The 17,524-nt window shown below is 43.8% G+C and overlaps 1 long non-coding RNA gene across 3 annotated transcripts in view; it reads right to left on the bottom strand.

The window, feature by feature from the left end:
- Positions 1-17,524, bottom strand: part of LOC135978583 (uncharacterized) — a 55,426-nt gene that overhangs the window by 20,760 nt on the left and 17,142 nt on the right. For 2 of the 3 annotated variants that reach the window (XR_010595978.1, XR_010595977.1), the window contains exon 2: positions 7,132-7,299. This is a non-coding gene — a long non-coding RNA (uncharacterized LOC135978583). Of the gene's footprint in view, positions 1-551; positions 4,851-7,131; positions 7,300-17,524 lie in introns of those variants that run through there. The other variant, XR_010595976.1, reaches the window with a different exon arrangement.

The raw sequence follows: 17,524 nt of genomic DNA, 5'->3' as shown, positions 1-17,524 counted from the left end.
GCATCCATGCTCAGGCGCTCTGTCTGGCTACAGGCACAGGTGGAGGAGACAGAAGCAGTGCTGGCACAGGTGTTGCGGGTCTTCCTAACCATCGTAAGCCTCCCTCTGTCAAACTCCCGTCTGCAGCCCCCTGTCCGCTGAAAGGGTTGTTTAAGCAAGAAGTTTTGAATGTAGTTGGTTTATAGGTATTAAGGGGAATAAAGAGAAAACAGATAGAACCGGCAAGGGACCCTTGCCCCCTTCCTGCTCCCCTTCCAAACTCCCTTGCGAAACTCCCTGTTAGCAGCCCCTGGTCGCAAAAGCTCCCTGGTCGCTTGTGCGCTGCTTTATAAAGCCCTGGCCTGTACGAATGCCCCGCCCACTGATTAAGGCTCAGCCACTTACCAGAGGCTTCTAGCTTTCAAACCTTCCTTTGAAGCTCACAGCTTCCAACTGCCAGCCACAGCACACGGTCCTTCAAACAACCAAAACAAACAAACAGACTGACAAACACAAGCTCGGCACACAGCAAGTAACCCTCAAACACAAACAAACACACTACAGACAGTCACTTATTGTTGTTTTGGTAGGAGTTTTTTTTTTTTTTTTTAATTAACCAAACATACCTTTTGCTATAGATTTACATTAGAGAAGGCAAGGTCAAGAAATGCACCTGGCACTTCACGCAAAACGCTGTGCAGTTTGTGACGGTTCTTAGTTCCTGGGGGAGCTCATTTCCCAGTCTTGGACCACTCCTGGAGAAGATTCCGTCTCCCGCACAGATAATCTTTATACTCTTACGGTTGGGAATGCCGGTGTGCCAGAGGAAAGCAGTTGTCAACCATGGCCTTTGGCCTAGAGCTTTAGACAATCTTTTCAATACCCTGGGCCCAGGCTGTGTAACACTTTCAAGGTTCAATGGCAAAAAAATGTTAATGCAGAGTTAAGATTGCTTGGCAGTATATCGTCCTCTTGCAGAATACTGAAATGAGCAAAACTCAAACTTCTGAGAAACAGGAAATGCACAGTTAAGATTCAAAGGGAGGCTCCATTAATTTTGTTAGGCCCAGGTTAGGATCCAATGGGGAAACAAATACTTGCACCTGAAGCTATAATGTGTCCAACCCTTTTAGAAATCTGATAGTTATGGGGTTGGAAAAAAAGTGAGCACTCACCCACTGGAGGGTGGAATGCTGCAATGGCTGCCAAATGTACTTTAATGGAACTAACTAACTGTCAGGCCTTAATGTTTTAGGTGCAACAAATAATCCAAAATGTGGTTAATGGAAGCATGCACTGGAGACACATTTCTCTGCTGAGATCAAATAGAGAAACGTTTCCATTTGGCCAGGTAAGCATGCCTAATGGAAGCTTTCTGCTGTTCAGAAGCACCTCCTTCATATCTTTCAAGCAAGTCATTTCTACTGGTGTTAGCCACAAAGCATCGCCGCTGTTAAGTGGAGGGTCTGCAGATCTCTTCCCTTGAATGTGTAAAACTGCTGCCATCCTTTTAAGCAGTTCTTAGTGAGCCTTGTTATCTTCTTGTGGTCAAGAAAAGTTCACCACCTCATCTGGCGATGAGGAACACAAACACACCAGGACACTGAGGCAATGGCTAGTCTGCCTCTTGTAGTGGAGGAGCTGTCTGAACATCTTCCAGTTGCTCAGTCCTGGTCAGAGAATGTTGTCTGCAGTGCAGATGATCTTTGATGAAGCCAGCTCAGACAAGTGAGGAGACGTCCTAGCAGCAGGAGAGACATCCCACCGTGTCCAGAATAGCCACTGACATGGTGATGGAAAGTCCCATGGTTACATAGGCCATTGCCCCTTGAGATGTGCCCACTGCTGGGACATCCACAGACCCCACGGGGCTCTGATGCAGGGAAAGCTTCCCACCTGGTGTGGGACACAATAGGACCCATTTCCAGATCCAACGAAGATGACTCAATCATGCGATAATGGTGGAGCAGAACCCTGCGGACAGGAGACCAGTAAGCCAAACCCAGAAATGGTGGCAACAGGGATATTAACGGTGGCAAGCCCCTAGAATGTACAGGACTCCTAGGCACCAGAAGTAGCATCAGTACTGTATGCTTTTGCAGAGGTGGTGTAGGGACCAGTTTCCAGTGAGGGCTGAAACCCTTCCTGAACCACAAGAGACACTGGTACCAAGAGGTTCGGTAATTCTCTAGTGGCAGTGTACCCTTCTGGTGTAGTCAATATCGAAATTGGATCTTGGGTCCGACACAGACACTTCAGGAATCGGCCTCAGCAGATCTGGCACAGGTTCTGGGCTTGACAAACCCCCTTTTGAAGCAGATTAGCATGCTGGAGAATGCTTCCCTTCAGAGTCCCTCTCAGAATTCTTGCTTTTAGATGGCCTGGGTACCGAAGGTCTTTCTGGACAACAGACCATGTCCTTGGCAGATCTGGGTCTCTTCATCAGTTCTAGAGATACAGAACACAGTGCCAAGGCCTCTCAGGAGGTACACTCTGTACAGATGGAGCCGCACTTGGAGCGCACTCTGAACCCAACAGCTCCAATGGAGTGCTGCCTCCATAAGGAAATATTTAAGTCTCACAGCTCTATTTTTTTTGAGTGAGGTTTAAAACGTCTATAAAAGGTGATATTTCTCACTAATGTGAAACTCCCCCAACATTTTAGGAAGCTGGGGTGTGGGTCACTGACCGGCACTGGCCTGGCACATGGCTAGCAGGACTTAAAACAGGAGGTTTAAAAACAAACAAAAAGAACTATTTTTTCACACAACACACAGTCAACCTGTGAAACTCTTTGCCAGAGGATGTTGTGAAGGCCAAGACTATAACAGGTGTGACAAAGTTCCTCCTCTATCTTGGTGGGTCCTGCGCTTATTGGCGGATTTTTCTTGCCTCAGAGATTCACCATGTGGGTTGGGGAACAGCCCAGAGACCTTCCCCTCTGGAAGAACCCACAGTCCAGGTCAATTGGGAGGTTTGGGGGGAACCCAAGCCCGCCCTCTATTCCAGGTTCTAGGCCAGGGCCCTGTGGACTGCAGCTGTCTAGAGTGCCTCCTGTAACAGCTGCATGACAGCTACAACTCCCTGGGCTACTTCCCCATGGCCTCCTCCAAACATCTTCCTTATTCTCACCACAGGACCTTCCTCCTGGTGTCTGATAACGCTGGTGCTCCTCAGTCCTCCAGCAGCACACCCTCTCACTCTCAGCTCCTTGCGCCTCTTGCTCCCAGCTCCTCACACTCTCGCCACAAACTGAAGTGAGCTCCTTTTTAAAACCCAGGTGCCCTGATTAGCCTGCCTTAATTGATTCTAGAAGCTTCTTCTTAATTGGCTCCAGGTGTCCTAATTAGCCTGCCTGCCTTAACTGGTTCTAACAGGTTCCTGATTACTCTAGTGCAGCCACTGCTCTGGTCACGCAGGGAACAGAAAACTACTCATCCAGTGACCAGTATATTTGCCCTCTACCAGACTCCTGTTCACTTGATGATTACCTGTTCTGTCATTCCGTCTGAAGAACCTGGCATTGGCCACTGTGGGAAGACAGGAACCTGTTAGATGGACCTATGATCTGAAGTATGGCCATTTTTATGTTTTTATGACTTAAACCTCAGAGAGAGAGAGAGGTATGACTCTCTCTACCAGTTCCGGACCAGAGAATCAAATTTGGTCCAAAAGAGATCAAAAACTAAAACCTATCATTAACTATACACTGTAACTAACTACTGAACAAGAAACAGACTTTATGCAAAGAGTGAGGGAAATAAACTGACAATAGCAAGACTTCCAATTACCATGACGGTAAGAAGAAACTGGGAGGGGTCAGGGGCAGCTCTACCCTCTTATACCAGCATGCAGTGGCATGCAGCGACAGAACACTCAAACCGCTTCAACCCGTACTAGGGAGGGGAAAAGTTCCCCAACAGCCATGCACGAGGCATGCACGGATCTAAAGTGGAATGGACATGTGCAATCACTCAAAGAATAATGTTTTTGTGTCATACAATATACCAGGGGTAGACAACCTATGGCACACGTGCCAAAGGCAGCGCGCAAGCTCATTTTCAGTGGCACTCACACTGCCTGGGTCCTGGCCACCGGTCCCGGGGGCTTTGCATTTTCATTTAATTTTAAATTAAGCTTCTTAAACATTTTAAAAGCCTTATTTACTTTACATACAACATTAGTTTAGTTATATATTATAGAGGTATAGAAAGAGACCTTCTAAAAACGTTAAAGTGTATTACTGGCACGCAAAACCTTAAATCAGAGTGAATAAATGAAGACTCGGCACACCACTTCTGAAAGGTTGCCGACCCCTGCAGTATACATTTCCTGGGTAGCCACACACCTGCCCATTTCCTGATTAATATTGTTCTGACTCTTAACAGCTTTCATATTGTCACTGTATTGATTATTCAAATGTTCAGCCAAACCAGAGAAAACTATTACACAGCTCCTGGACACACATTTCTGATGCCGTCCAAATCTGCTATCAGACATGGTTTGAGGTGTATACCAGGAATAAAAAAAAACAGATTATTTCCACCTGAGTGAATCACCATGAGGTCCAATAGATCACAACCTCTTAAGTCACTAGTTAGATGCTGCAGAGTGGGTAAAACATGATGCTAATGCAAGCCAACTCTCTTCACCCAGATCAGCCTGTAGCCAGCAATCCCCAAGCCATGGTGTACTTCTTGCTCTCCTGCAAACTTCTGCAACCTCATGATCCAGGAATCACCAAGAATCCACATGCTGCCAACCCAGGCAGCGCACATCCTTCTTTTCCGTCAGCGATCAACTTCCATGCTGTGTGTCTTTGGAAACACCACATTCATCTGTCCAGAGATCAGGAAGTAGCCAGGACACTACTACACACAGAAGAGGCAAAAAGAAGGCAGGGGGAATTAAGGCAGAAGTTGATGCAGGGCCAAATACAGCAAAGGAGTGGGTCTGTTGGGGCAGCAATTTTTCCAGAGTCCCCCAGAGAATTAGCAGGTGCCATGCAAAACCTGAGATCAAAACTGACTGAGACCATTTTGACCTGCATCACAGCAACAGTTTGATCTCTACCTCGGCACAAAAAACCCAAAACGCACCAATTTTTTTTGAAAAATGGCTATTTTCCCCTCCCAGGTTATATCTCCGGAAACCCTAGTTCACGTGACCCCAAGTTTGAATCACCAACCCTACTCTGCACTCCCACAAGTCACAGGTAATTTCAAGAAACCCAATGCAAGCATGCAGATTTTAGAGCAGTCAGAAGTGTCCTTTAAAGAGGAAGTGAGGATGGGAAGGGCTCCTTTACACATCCACTGACAGCATAGGAGGGTCTGAAAGGTGTGAAGTGGCACATTCGTTTCAATGTGATGTTCTCAGCATGCAAACACCCCACGGAGATTAATATAATCTAAAACAATAGATCTGAGACATGTGAACTGCTCCATGCATCTCAATGTGTGTTCCCATCCACCTCCTGCTTTACAGTTTGTGATATGCATGAAGTATGCATGTTCTCAGCTCCCCATCCAAAGGGGCAGGACTTTTCCAGATGCTGGCTCAAATGAGGGGCAGGGAGAGAACCTCAATGTTAAGGCTTCACAGGTCTGGGGCCTTGCACAGCTCTGGAACAGTCCCTGGGAGAAGCCTTTTAGTGTGTTAACCCCTTAGCTTCACTGCCTCCTGGGTCCGAACTTCAGAGCCTTCAGCACCCATTTCACTCAGTGAGTCCACTCGAATTGGCCACCTGGGGGGAGACTTGCACATCCAAAGGAAGCAATGCACCCCCAACCTCAGTGACTCAGATAGCATTGTAAAAATAGAAGGGTTTATTACATATCTGGAACACAGCATAGAAAGTCCTTACTTAGCATCGAGAATAGAAAACGTTACAGCATAGTCCACCTGGGTCAGTCCTACCCCTCCTCCTTTGTCCCCAGTCCAGAAGCGTGTCTCCTGCTTCCAGCAGCCCACACTATACAACCCCAAGGGTCTCTCCTCCATCCTTTGTTCCTCTTCCTGGTCTGAACAAGGTCACCTGCTTATCTACCTTAGCTCTCTGTCCACACCTGGACAAAACCAGCTGGCTTCCTGCGGGGGTTGGGGACAGTCCAGGGTCATTAGTTGCCAGGCACCACATGTCCAGCCATTGGAGTGGCCATATTCTGCTGAGACTCTGCCAGAGTAGAATCATAGAATCATAGAATATCAGGGTTGGAAGGGACCTCAAGAGGTCATCTAGTCCAACTCCCTGCTCAAAGCAGGACCAATCCCCAACTAAATCATCCCAGCCAGGGCTTTGTCAAGCCTTAAAAACCTCCAAGGAAGGAGATTCCACCACCTCCCTAGGTAACGCATTCCAGTGCTTCACCACCCTCCTAGAGAAATAGTGTTTCCTAATATCCAACCTGGACCTCCCCCACTGCAACTTAAGACCATTGCTCCTTGTTCTGTCATTTGCCACCACTGAGAACAGCCGAGCTCCATTCTCTTTGGAACCCCCCTTCAGGTAGTTGAAGGCTGCTATCAAGTAAACAACTCTTCCCAGCACCTAGTTCAACATGCAGCACATAGGGGAAACGGAGACATGCACAGTAATCATACAAAATATTAAGAAACATTCCCACTTCATCACACTCAGACCCTCTCAAAAGGGCAAGCGCCCTCCCCCCCCACCAGATTGCTGCTCACATGATAGGGAAGGAGGGGTATAGAAACCCTGAAAATAGAGAATATAAATAATGAGAAGGAATTTTCTATATCTTTCAAAGACTTGCAAACAAGAGCATTTTGGTTGCTCATGTAATATCAGATGAGTCCCCTGAAGTTAACACAAAAAGCTTTAGCTCACTGGCAAAACTTCACTTTAGGTAATTACATCTGGCCTACCTAAGATGCCTTGGGCAGGTTTAGCTGGATGAGTAATTTTACACTTCCTGTCCTTTTGGTGTTTCTGTGGACTGTTGAACAGTTGCCACATCCCACCCATGAGGCTGGATTTCAGTGATGGGTGACGCAATTCATATATATAGCTTCAAGTAAGTTTAAATGCATTGTGAATTTTGAAGATGAAAGGCATAATTTGAAGTGATCAAGATGATTACTATGAAAGTATAAACCAAAAGTCTGACTGTATAGTGCTACCCAAGTTACCTGTGTTGACTGGATCACTGTAAGGTCATTAATGTAGCAAAAGCCTGCCCCCATGGCAGAACAAAGTCCAGCAGTCCCAAAGGTCAGCCTGCAACAGAGGCGATCCCGCAGCTCCTTGTTCATCCCATTCCGTACCAGGTTTTCAATCTGCTCTTTTGTTTTAGGATTCTGCAAAAGAAAAACGAAGGTTCTGTTCCCACTGCTCAAGGAGGATCTGATGGAACAATTACTGCTGCAGTGCAGTTTGTGTTAAAATAATTCTCACTAATTCACAGGATGGGAAGAAGTGGTCTCCGGATCCACAACCCAAGCTCTTTTAGAATACAAGTTCTATGTTGGTGTAAGAAAGGATCACTCTTTGCTCTAACCTTTGTCACTTCTCACATGTTCTCTATTCAAACATATTTAATTATGCATAGGCTTGGAAGTGGTAGATTTTTATTGGTAAATGTCAATTTCACCATATACACACAAATCAACACAAATATTCCCATCTATAATAATCAAAATATACATATAGGCAAAGAAAGAAAAATGCTGCTTGAGAACTTGCTAGAATTTGAGTCAAGGCTCAAATTTACTTTGTGTATTTTGACAAGTGATGTTGACTAGTTGTGTTTTAGCAGTTACAAAGCTTTAACTTTCTGAATCTCAACATCTACAGTGATTAATAATTATTCGCTGACCTTCCTATTGTCTGAAATACCCCATAATTTCCTGCAGCTGTGAAAAGTTATAGATTAAAGTCAGAAAAATGCTTAAAAAACAAACATTTTTTATATTATCCATCAAACTGACAAAGTCAAATTCTGCCAAGTCTAATTATGCATGACTTAATTATTAAGGAAGTGAATTATACTCCAGAAGATGTTCCTTTCCAAAGTTAAGACCCAGAACCAGACAGCTTAGAGTAGTTTATATTTCAAAGAGTTGCAACAAAATTGCTTGTCAGCTGCACCAGGAATTGGGAATTTAAAAAGACTTATGAGTAAATTTTCAAAGGCACCGTTAGTCAGTGGGAGTTGGGCTCCAAGGATGCCTTTCAAAACACTACCCCCTACAGTATTAGGAAATCTTATTTGTTTCTAGCGGCTAATGCAGAACCATTGCCTAGTGCTTTGTCCAGTTTAGCTTTAAGTTACTCAAGCAGAGGATATGCCGTGTTGTTGTAGCTGTGTTGGTCCCAGGATATTAGAGAGACAAGGTGGGTGAAATGATATTGTTCATTGGACCAACTTCTGATGGCGAGAGAGACAAGCAGAGGAGTCAAGCAACAATTGAGTCGGTGTCACAGTCAGGACATGTGCGGGATATTCAAGTTACATTCAGCCTCAGAAATGTGTTTGGATCTGTGAGTACCCACAGTAGTCAAAAAAAGGATAGGACAAGATTTGTTTTTATGTAGGGGAATGTAAATATGAATGCAAAAGCAGTTTCAGTGTCTCTAAGTAATGACAAAATTACTACTGTCGTGTACCAATAATTTAATCAGAATTGTAAAAAATATTTTAAAATATAAAACCCAGCATTCATGCAATGTGAAGACTGCACGGTTCATTATAAACTCTGGCAATGCAAAGCAGAAACTGCAGTTCCAACAGCAACTTTTATTGCTTGATTTGAAGCAAGGCTGAATTATATAAATTAGAGGTTTATCCAGAAGAAGAAGAGAGTGTGGTTCTCAAACTATTGTAGTGGTGACCCCTTTCACATAGCTAGCCTCTGAGTGTGACCCCCCCCTTATAAATTAAAAACACTTGTTTACATATTTAACACCATTATAAATGCTGGGGGCAAAGCAGGGTTTGGGGTGGAGGCTGACAGCTCGCGACGCCCCATGTAATAACCTCACGACCCCGAGGGGTCACGACCCCCAGTTTGAGAACCCCTGGTTCTACTAGTACACTGTATTTGCACTTCATGGTACATATGAATCTTTTACTATTCCTCTTTGGGGTAAAGTATTACTGCTCATTACAAAAGGCCCATCTTTTTATGTCTTATGCTGCACAACAGCTGATTAACATTGAAGTTGGACCCTTTTTATTTCTAACTGTGCAACCTCAGCATGTTTTCTGCATTGATTTTCCTAGTGTTTTCTGGGGGAAGCTGGAAGTGTGGAAGCTGGTTTTAAAAGACATTTCTCCAACTTACAGGCTCACTACTCCATAGCTATTCCATTTGCAACCCTTACAAGTTCTGCTTTCTACTGCTGAATTCCACAAACCAATACGTGTGCACTTCCATATTTGTATTGCACTAGCATACATAGTATATTCAAGTGTGCGTGTGTAAACTTCATTTTTCTACTGCACATATCCAACATTCAATTTTGAATGATTAAATCAAAAGAGATTTTGTTCAATCTAAGCAATGGAAGTCATCCTCAGTAAGCACAAAGTCCTTATCAACTTTTACGCTTCAGAGCTCAGCTGTTTCTTTTTACAACTGGGGAAATGGGGAGGAATGCTTCACTCTCACCCAACAGTCAGACTGGCAAATGCAATTTGACTTTGGGTAGAGACCAGTATGGGAAGTTTACAAGAATGCTGCCAATTTCAATTCTCTAAAATAGACAAACAGCATGCTCTGATTTTGTCTCCAATTCCTTTTATAGCGTATTTCTTCTCCCCTGTTTACATTTATGCAAATCTTTTCTGCAAGGGAGAAGTTTTGCAGAAGAACGATGAAACTGACTAGACACAAAATAAAAAAAAGATTGAGAATTGTTTTGCTAGCTTTTAAATTACAGTACTTTTAGGTGTGACCTGTCACTATAGTAGGTACAACATTCAGACAAATGATCTTTCAAACCATGTCCCTTTAAGCCTACAATTAGAAAATTCTATATAAAAAAAAGATGCAATTGAAACTAGTATGTAACTTTAAAGTCTAGCCACACACTTATGCACATGATTAACTTTACCAATGAGTAGTCCCACCAGACTTGAAATGTTTGCAGAATTGGGCCCATAGCCATTATTTATATTATAGTAGCATCCAGGGGCCCCCAATAAGAATCAGGGTGCTATCTGAACATATAAGAAGAGGTGGTTCATACAATGAGGAGCTTACAAACTAGCTTAAAACAAGATGCAACAAGTGGGCATAAAAGAAAGGAATGAACTAGATAATCATAGGGGTATATGGTCACAGACTAATCATATGCACAATTTAATAGCTCCAAATCATTGTGCTGAGATATTTTGTGGGTTGTTTTTTTTTAAATTCAGAGATCAAAAAAAAAAAAATAAGATTAGCATTCCTCACTGGCCATGTACCAAGTGAACTATAATAGAAACAAACAGTACCCAGACAATTTAATATTTTTAAATAGGTCAGAAAATCCAGGTCAGAATTAGAGACTGTATGCAAATATTTGCCATTTATAATGTAAGACGGACAAGATGGGAGATCTCTGTGTAAGCTTGAAACTTCTCTCACAGAAGTTGGTCCAATTACCTCTGCACCTTGTCTTTCTAGTATGGGCACTGACACTTCACCAGAAGAATGACTCAGAGGTCCTTGTATGCAACCACCATACAACTGAAGACAGTGTCAAACTCTCTCTCATGGTTAAAAGCCTCCAATCCATTGTCCAACCTGTTATTTGGAAAAATCCCATTTGATTGACAGTGAACTGACTCATCATTATGCTTGCCAACGAGTGGTCCATTATTTCAAAGATTCATGCTGATGATCAATAGGGCTATTGAACAATAATTGACATGCTCCTCATTGAGTACACATTCTGAGAGGATATTTCCTTCAAAATACTTTCCTTCCATGACAGAAAAATCCAGTTAGATCTAAATAATTTAACTGGGCTTAGATATATTCCCTATCTGATTCCTCAAAACCAGTACAAATCTACCCCAGGAAAGCTGAAACTGCTTTTATTTGGTCAAGGTCCCCACTGCTGTTTTTAAACTGCTGGCAGTACCTTTTTCTGCCTCTGCTAGGATTATTTGTATGGCAACTAACAATGTCTAGTTTGTTGCTTCTTTATTATGGAATTAGATTAGACCCAACTGCTGAAATGACTGGGGATACGAGTGAAATTAAATGCAGCGCATTTTACCAAGGACTCTATGGTATGTCTGTCTACACAGCTGCCGGGAGCGAGTCTTGACAGACTCACACTTGCAGGGCTTGGGCTAGTGTGCTAAAAATAGCTCTGTAGGCACTGCTTTGACATTTGGGCTCCCTAGGCTCCACAGGCCAAACCCGGACAGCCACACTGCTATTTGTAAGCATGCTAGTGGAAGCCCCACTAAAACAAGTCTGTCCACGCAGGCTACAAGAATTGCTCCCAGAAGCTGTGTAGACATCCTCCGAAGTCTATGTCAACTAGAAAGGCTTGCAATAAAATTAAAAGCAAATCAGATTAAAAGTTGATTTTTTTTTAAAATGGCCTAGTCTCTAAGAGGCCAAGTATCCATGAGTTTTATCTGGATGCAGAGTCAATACGTGAATATCTACAGTAGCACACTTCTACAGAAACCACAAGAATACAGAAACAACTTCCTTTTAAATAAACAGTAGTTGGATGAAGTCAACTGCCCAGCATGTTTTGCAACTAACTATTTTAAATTTAAGTTTGATTCAGTTGGTGTTGGTCCTGCTTTGAGCAGCGGGTTGGACTAACTGACCTCCTGAGGTCTCTTCCAACCCTAATCTTCTATGATTACAAGTGAATTTGATGACACAGATGTAGGTTTGTTGTCTTGTTACTATGGAAGTCAGCAACAAAAGCCTCTTTCTTAAAGGGGCATTAATTTGGAGTTATCAAGAGCATAATTTAAATACTGTACCTAACCTGCAGTTGTATCCTCACAGGCAGGCCTTTTTACCCACCTGGAGCCCTACTAGTTCAATGGACTCTAAAAGTGATCTGATAGCAGATCTGTTAGCTTTAGCCAATATAATTGTTACTCAAGAAGCTTTCTAATTTGTGCACATTAGAGCAGGGTAACAGAAATGGAAGACTTAAGTTACAGGATGATGGACCTTGATGGCAGGGGGAAGTTTGAAGAAATCTGCTACATCCTCTACCTTCTCAAGTAGGCCATGCAACGTGCCTACATAGCTTCATAGCAACATGGCAATTTGTGGTTCAGGACACCCAGTTAAAGAGCAACGTCTTGTTTCATTCTCCAGAATGAGGAAGCTCATGACTTTCACTGAGATAATCCACATAGTTTCAGAGACCAACTGTCACTTACCACACAAATTAGGTTTGACTCAATTTTTTTGTTTGTTTTTAAACCTTGGCTTAAAAACAAACAAGTTATGCTTGTGCAATATTATCGCTGTGGTAGAACTGAAGTGAGGAAAGTCAAAGTTATGGTTCCAACTTCAACAATAACTCAGCTGCACTAAACACAAGTCAGATATGAATGGGTAAACTATACAAATGCAGCGCTACCAAGATTACTCAAAATGCTACTTTCTGAAATAGGTGTCATGGGACATGACCTATAACAGGGGTTGGCAACGTTCGGCACACGGCTCGCCAGGGTAAGCACCCTGGCGGGCCGGGTCAGTTTTATTTACCTGCTGACGCGGCAGCTTCAGCCGATCGCGACCCCCACTGGCCGCGGTTTGCCATCCCGGGCCAATGGGGGCAGTGAGAAGCTGCGGCCAGCACATCGCTCGTCCGCGCCGCTTCTCGCCGCCCCCATTGGCCCGGGACGGCGAACCGCGGCCAGTGGGGGCCGCGATCGGCCGAACCTGCCGCGTCAGCAGGTAAATAAAACTGGCCCGGCCCGCCAGGATGCTTATCCTGGCGAGCCGTGTGCCGAACGTTGCCGACCCCGACCTATAACATTGACCATTCCCTCTATTATCCAAAAATTAGATTCACTGTCCCCCACTGTATCAAACAATGGATGTTATATACATGTATGCAAGGGGACTAAATGGATTGATGCTGTGGGAAGATATAAGATCCCAACCATAGCACTGAACATGAAAAAACCCTACAAGTAATTATATTGAGCTTAGCTGCCTTTAAGCATTTGATACACACCATGTTTACTACAGAGCATCCATTCACCATGACTCACAGACAGCAACATCTTTCTCAAAAACTGATGTTCTGCCTGGAGCAGCTGTTCAGACAAAGCACTCTGACAACAAGAAGTAGTGTGGTATTAATTAACTGGAGACTTCCATTTTTATTAGTTGTCAACCAAGAGTACACTTTGTTAACGCTTGGGACAATTTTTAATACACATTTAGCAAAGTGAATTTTCAAGTTAAGACTGGATTTTTCCGCCTACCTACCTGAATTTAAAACAATTCCGAAAGATGTTCAAGGTCAGAAACATTAAATTCAAATTAAAGTGGATGCAGTGACCCAGGTACATTATACTTTAAACAAACTACAGGGGGGAGCCAGCCAGAGACTCCAGCTAGTAAAAGTAACCAAAGAAGGGACCCACAGACGCTGATATCATCAGAATTTTCTAGTTTTGACTGGACCTTCTCCACTCCGTGCTAACTGGCTATTTGTTCCAATTCTTCTCCTCCCCCCGTTTTCATCTCAGCCTTATACCGGCCTTTCTTGGCCTTCACTTCTCCCCTGCAACGCACATACCCCGTTTGTCCTTTAAAGTTATTCTATGCACAAGGTAAATATGGATGGCCCCATTTTCAGAGCTGCTACAACTGACTTCAATGGGAGCTGCAGGTGCTTGGAAAACCTTTAAAAACTTACGCCAAAGAAGTTACTTCCTCGGTGAACCTTGATGTAAAATTTTGGCCCCTTTAACAGACTTTTAAAGAACGTCAATAAGGCATTCTGAATACACTTCAGCTGAAAAACCAGCTGCTCTATTTCCTTGACATGTCCCAAGACTTCCTTAAAGATTTCTCCCCACCTCCTGAGGTTTGGCATCAAAGACACTGAAGAAATACCATGGTTGGTGATTAGGGAAAATTCTTTGGGGTTGCCCCTTTCTCTCTCTCTCCCCGCACCCCCAAGACAAGAGTTTATCAGTCACCTCTCCCCACAAGGTCATATGCTCTACAAGATCATCAGGATCTTGTCTGTGGTAGATTTCCTCCACGTCACTAGGATATAGCAGGTTTCAGAGTAGCAGCCGTGTTAGTCTGTATCCGCAAAAAGAACAGGAGGACTTGTGGCACCTTAGAGACTAACACATTTATTTGAGCATAAGCTTTCGTGGGCTACAGCCCACTTCATCGGATATAGCAGTATCTGAATTGGCATCTGTCCACTTCAGGGATAGTCCTTCAGTACACGTTCTCTGGAATTCTTAATCAGGATCAGTGTGCTTACAGTACATTTGGTACAGTCAAAATACATGTATGGAAGGAGGTGACGATTGGACAGTTTCAGCTTTGTTATCTATATCAGACAAACTAAGAGAAGACAGAGTCACATTCATCCCATCATGCTATCTTGGACAGACTGCAGATAAAGTATTACATACACAGTGAAGGAAACAGGTGAATAAAATGGGTTAAAAGGAAAAAACAGGAGGGAGCCATGGTCAAAACAAAAAGAGCTCAATGAACACTACTAGAAGGGCAGTTTCAGTGCTGTGAAAGGGTGGAAGTCAGACTGGAAGTGATCCAAGTACAGTAGGTTATTTCGGGAGAAGTGGCTGGATAAAAATAACTGATGTGCTTCAGAGCCACCTATACTGAAGGTTCTACAAAGACGGTGTGAGTATCAGGAAATGCAGTACCGTACATCTATTTCTGATTTTTGGACAACAGGGTTAAATCCATCCCAGTTGTAAGTACACTGAAACCAGTAGTGCTGGTCCAAGGATGAATTCACACCAAGGAGCTTCTGGGCTTACCCCTGAATTCCATGAATAATGTTACCTCAGTATTGGATATCACCTGCCAACACTAGTCTCACCCTCTTTACCACCACCTTTCAAGATACCAGATAAATCACCAGAGACCAGAGAGTACTGAACTGTCAGGGCTCAGCCCTGCTGGGTGTAACATATACAAAGACCAGCTTCCAGTGGAGACAAGTTTAATACAGAGCCCATGGCTAGAAGGAGGTTCCATTTTGTCTCACTTAGTATGGCTGCGGTCAACACACCACGGTGAATCTCCATATAAAATTTCAGCTAAACTGTTAGTGAGTCTAGCCACCATGTGTGATGCCTTAATAATGGCTGTTTAACTCTAGATACAGACAAGACCTGGCATAACTCCAACACTGGTTTTAACTGACCTCTGGTTAGTGCTCACTCAAGCTGTAGTATTGCAAAGCCTCCTTACGTGTGATGTTCCCCTGGTATTATCCGGACTGGTGATCTGCTAGGTCACTCCAAACCTTGACTCTGGGGGCCAGCCTGACCCTGCTCTGCTGTGATAACCTCCACTCCTGGGCTGTTCACATACAGCCTCTGGCATGTAAACTGCTCCTTGGATTGTGCAACCAAATGACACTAGCCAATATCTCCGGTCCCAGACACAATCCTAGAAATCTTCGTCTTGCAGTGTCCAGTTATGCCCACTGGATGCTGCAAGCTTATGAGAGTTTGTCAATTTAACAAAGAAATTGATATGTACCAGGCTTTTATCCCAAGGGGACTCTCTGACATGCTTCAAACCAAACGCACTGCTTCAGGTAGTACAACAGATTTATTAACTACAAAGATACATTTTAAGTGATTACAAGTCAAAACATAAGTTGGATTTGGTCAAATGAAATAAAGGCAAAACGCATTCTAAGCTGATCTCAACACTTTCAGTGTTTCAGTGTTACAAACTTAGATGCTTCTCACCACAGGCTGGCTGGTTGCCCTTCAGCTAGGCTTTCCCCTTCGATCAGCGCTTCAGTCGCTTGGTGGTGATGTCTGTAGATGGAGGTGGAAGAGAGGAAGAGCATGGCAAACGTCTCTCCCTTTTCTCATGTTCTTTTTTCCCTCTTGGCTCTGCCCCCCCCTCCCCCTTGAGAGTCAGGTGAGCATTACCTCATCCCAGTCCCAAACTGACCAAGGAAAGGGCGGTGACTCACTTGAGAGTGCAACAGATCCTTTCTTGCTACCTAGGCCAGTGTCCTTTGTTCCTGTGAGGCTGGGCTGGGTTTGTCCCATACGTACCCTGATGAGGTATGAACTGCCCCTCTGCTCTTGTGATAATCAGACAGCCCAACTGTACGTATACACTGGGTACAGTATGGCTTAGACTAGAGAAGCGGTTCTTCAGAGTAGCTTAAGGCAGTGTCCTGAGCACAGGTTACAAAAAGGCAACTGGAATCTGAAAGATTGAGTGAGCACCGCTGACATTTACCACACAAAGGCCAGCCAGTTGCTAGAGTTAGCACTGCCTGGCACTGCTCGGCTTCTGCTACACTTAAGAGAAATGCTGTAGAGAGGATTAAAATAACAGCCTAACATTTTTCTCCCATCAGAACGAATGATCCTTCATTAGACTGTTCAACCAATGGGAAATAAGCCCTGAACGGTAGAGAATAATGTAACGTTTAGTTTAAATGCACAAAAAGACGAATGCCACAGTGCGCGAGTTCTCTCAGCTGACCGTGCAGCAACAGCTAGTTCCCCTCGAAAGTGTGCCAACACCAATCATGCTGGTGCACCAAAAAGGAATTTCATCTAGTTTAGATTCATTTTTCCTATTTGAACTGGTTGCCGGGACAGAGCCAATCGTGGCCAAACGGCAGGTGTACCAAAGAAGAGGGTTTTACTTTTGAGCTCAAAGAGAATTTCATTTCATGCTAATTGAAAGACTCATTGCAGATTACCACATTTTTGCTTGCTTAAGGTTCTGCAAGCCAGTCAACCCTCAGAAGCTGAAAGACGCTACATCACATAATACTATTTACTTTTATCATAAAACTTGACAGTATACTAGGAAATGTACTGTAGCACTGAGACACTTTGTAAGAGGTTTTGTCCCACCTGCCCTCTAACTCTGGATGCCTCTGGGCTGCGCAGCTTTGGCACAGAATCCTGACACAAGCAGCATGCTCACAGCACAATGGTTTCACCCCTGCTTCCAACAGACCAGCTACGCCTTGCAGGGTGACCCCAACACCTCCTCTGGTCCCAATTCTCCCCAAAACTGTCTCCCCTGCAGCGTCCATTCCCTCTGACCTCCGAGTGCTCAGTAACACCAATTTCACTACCTCCAAAAAGCCAGTACACACACCAACCTGTTAACTCAGCTGGAGTTATACACTCCACCCCAATACACAGCACTGAGATGATTTGCAGTAAAACTAAGAATAGGTTTATTAAAAAAATCTCTTAAATTTGTTTGTTAAAGTGCAAGTGATATGAAAGGGTTATAAACAAAATAATAGTATTTCTAGTGTCTAAAACTTAACTCTAGCAAGATACATCTTTGACTAATCTAGTTTCTTATTCACATCAAG

This window comes from Chrysemys picta, unplaced genomic scaffold (genome assembly GCF_011386835.1).
Source record: "Chrysemys picta bellii isolate R12L10 unplaced genomic scaffold, ASM1138683v2 scaf321, whole genome shotgun sequence".
Classification (NCBI taxonomy): Eukaryota; Metazoa; Chordata; order Testudines; family Emydidae; genus Chrysemys; species Chrysemys picta.
The sequence above is the reverse complement of the archived record's forward strand: the minus strand, read 5'-3'. Positions and strand labels throughout refer to the sequence as shown.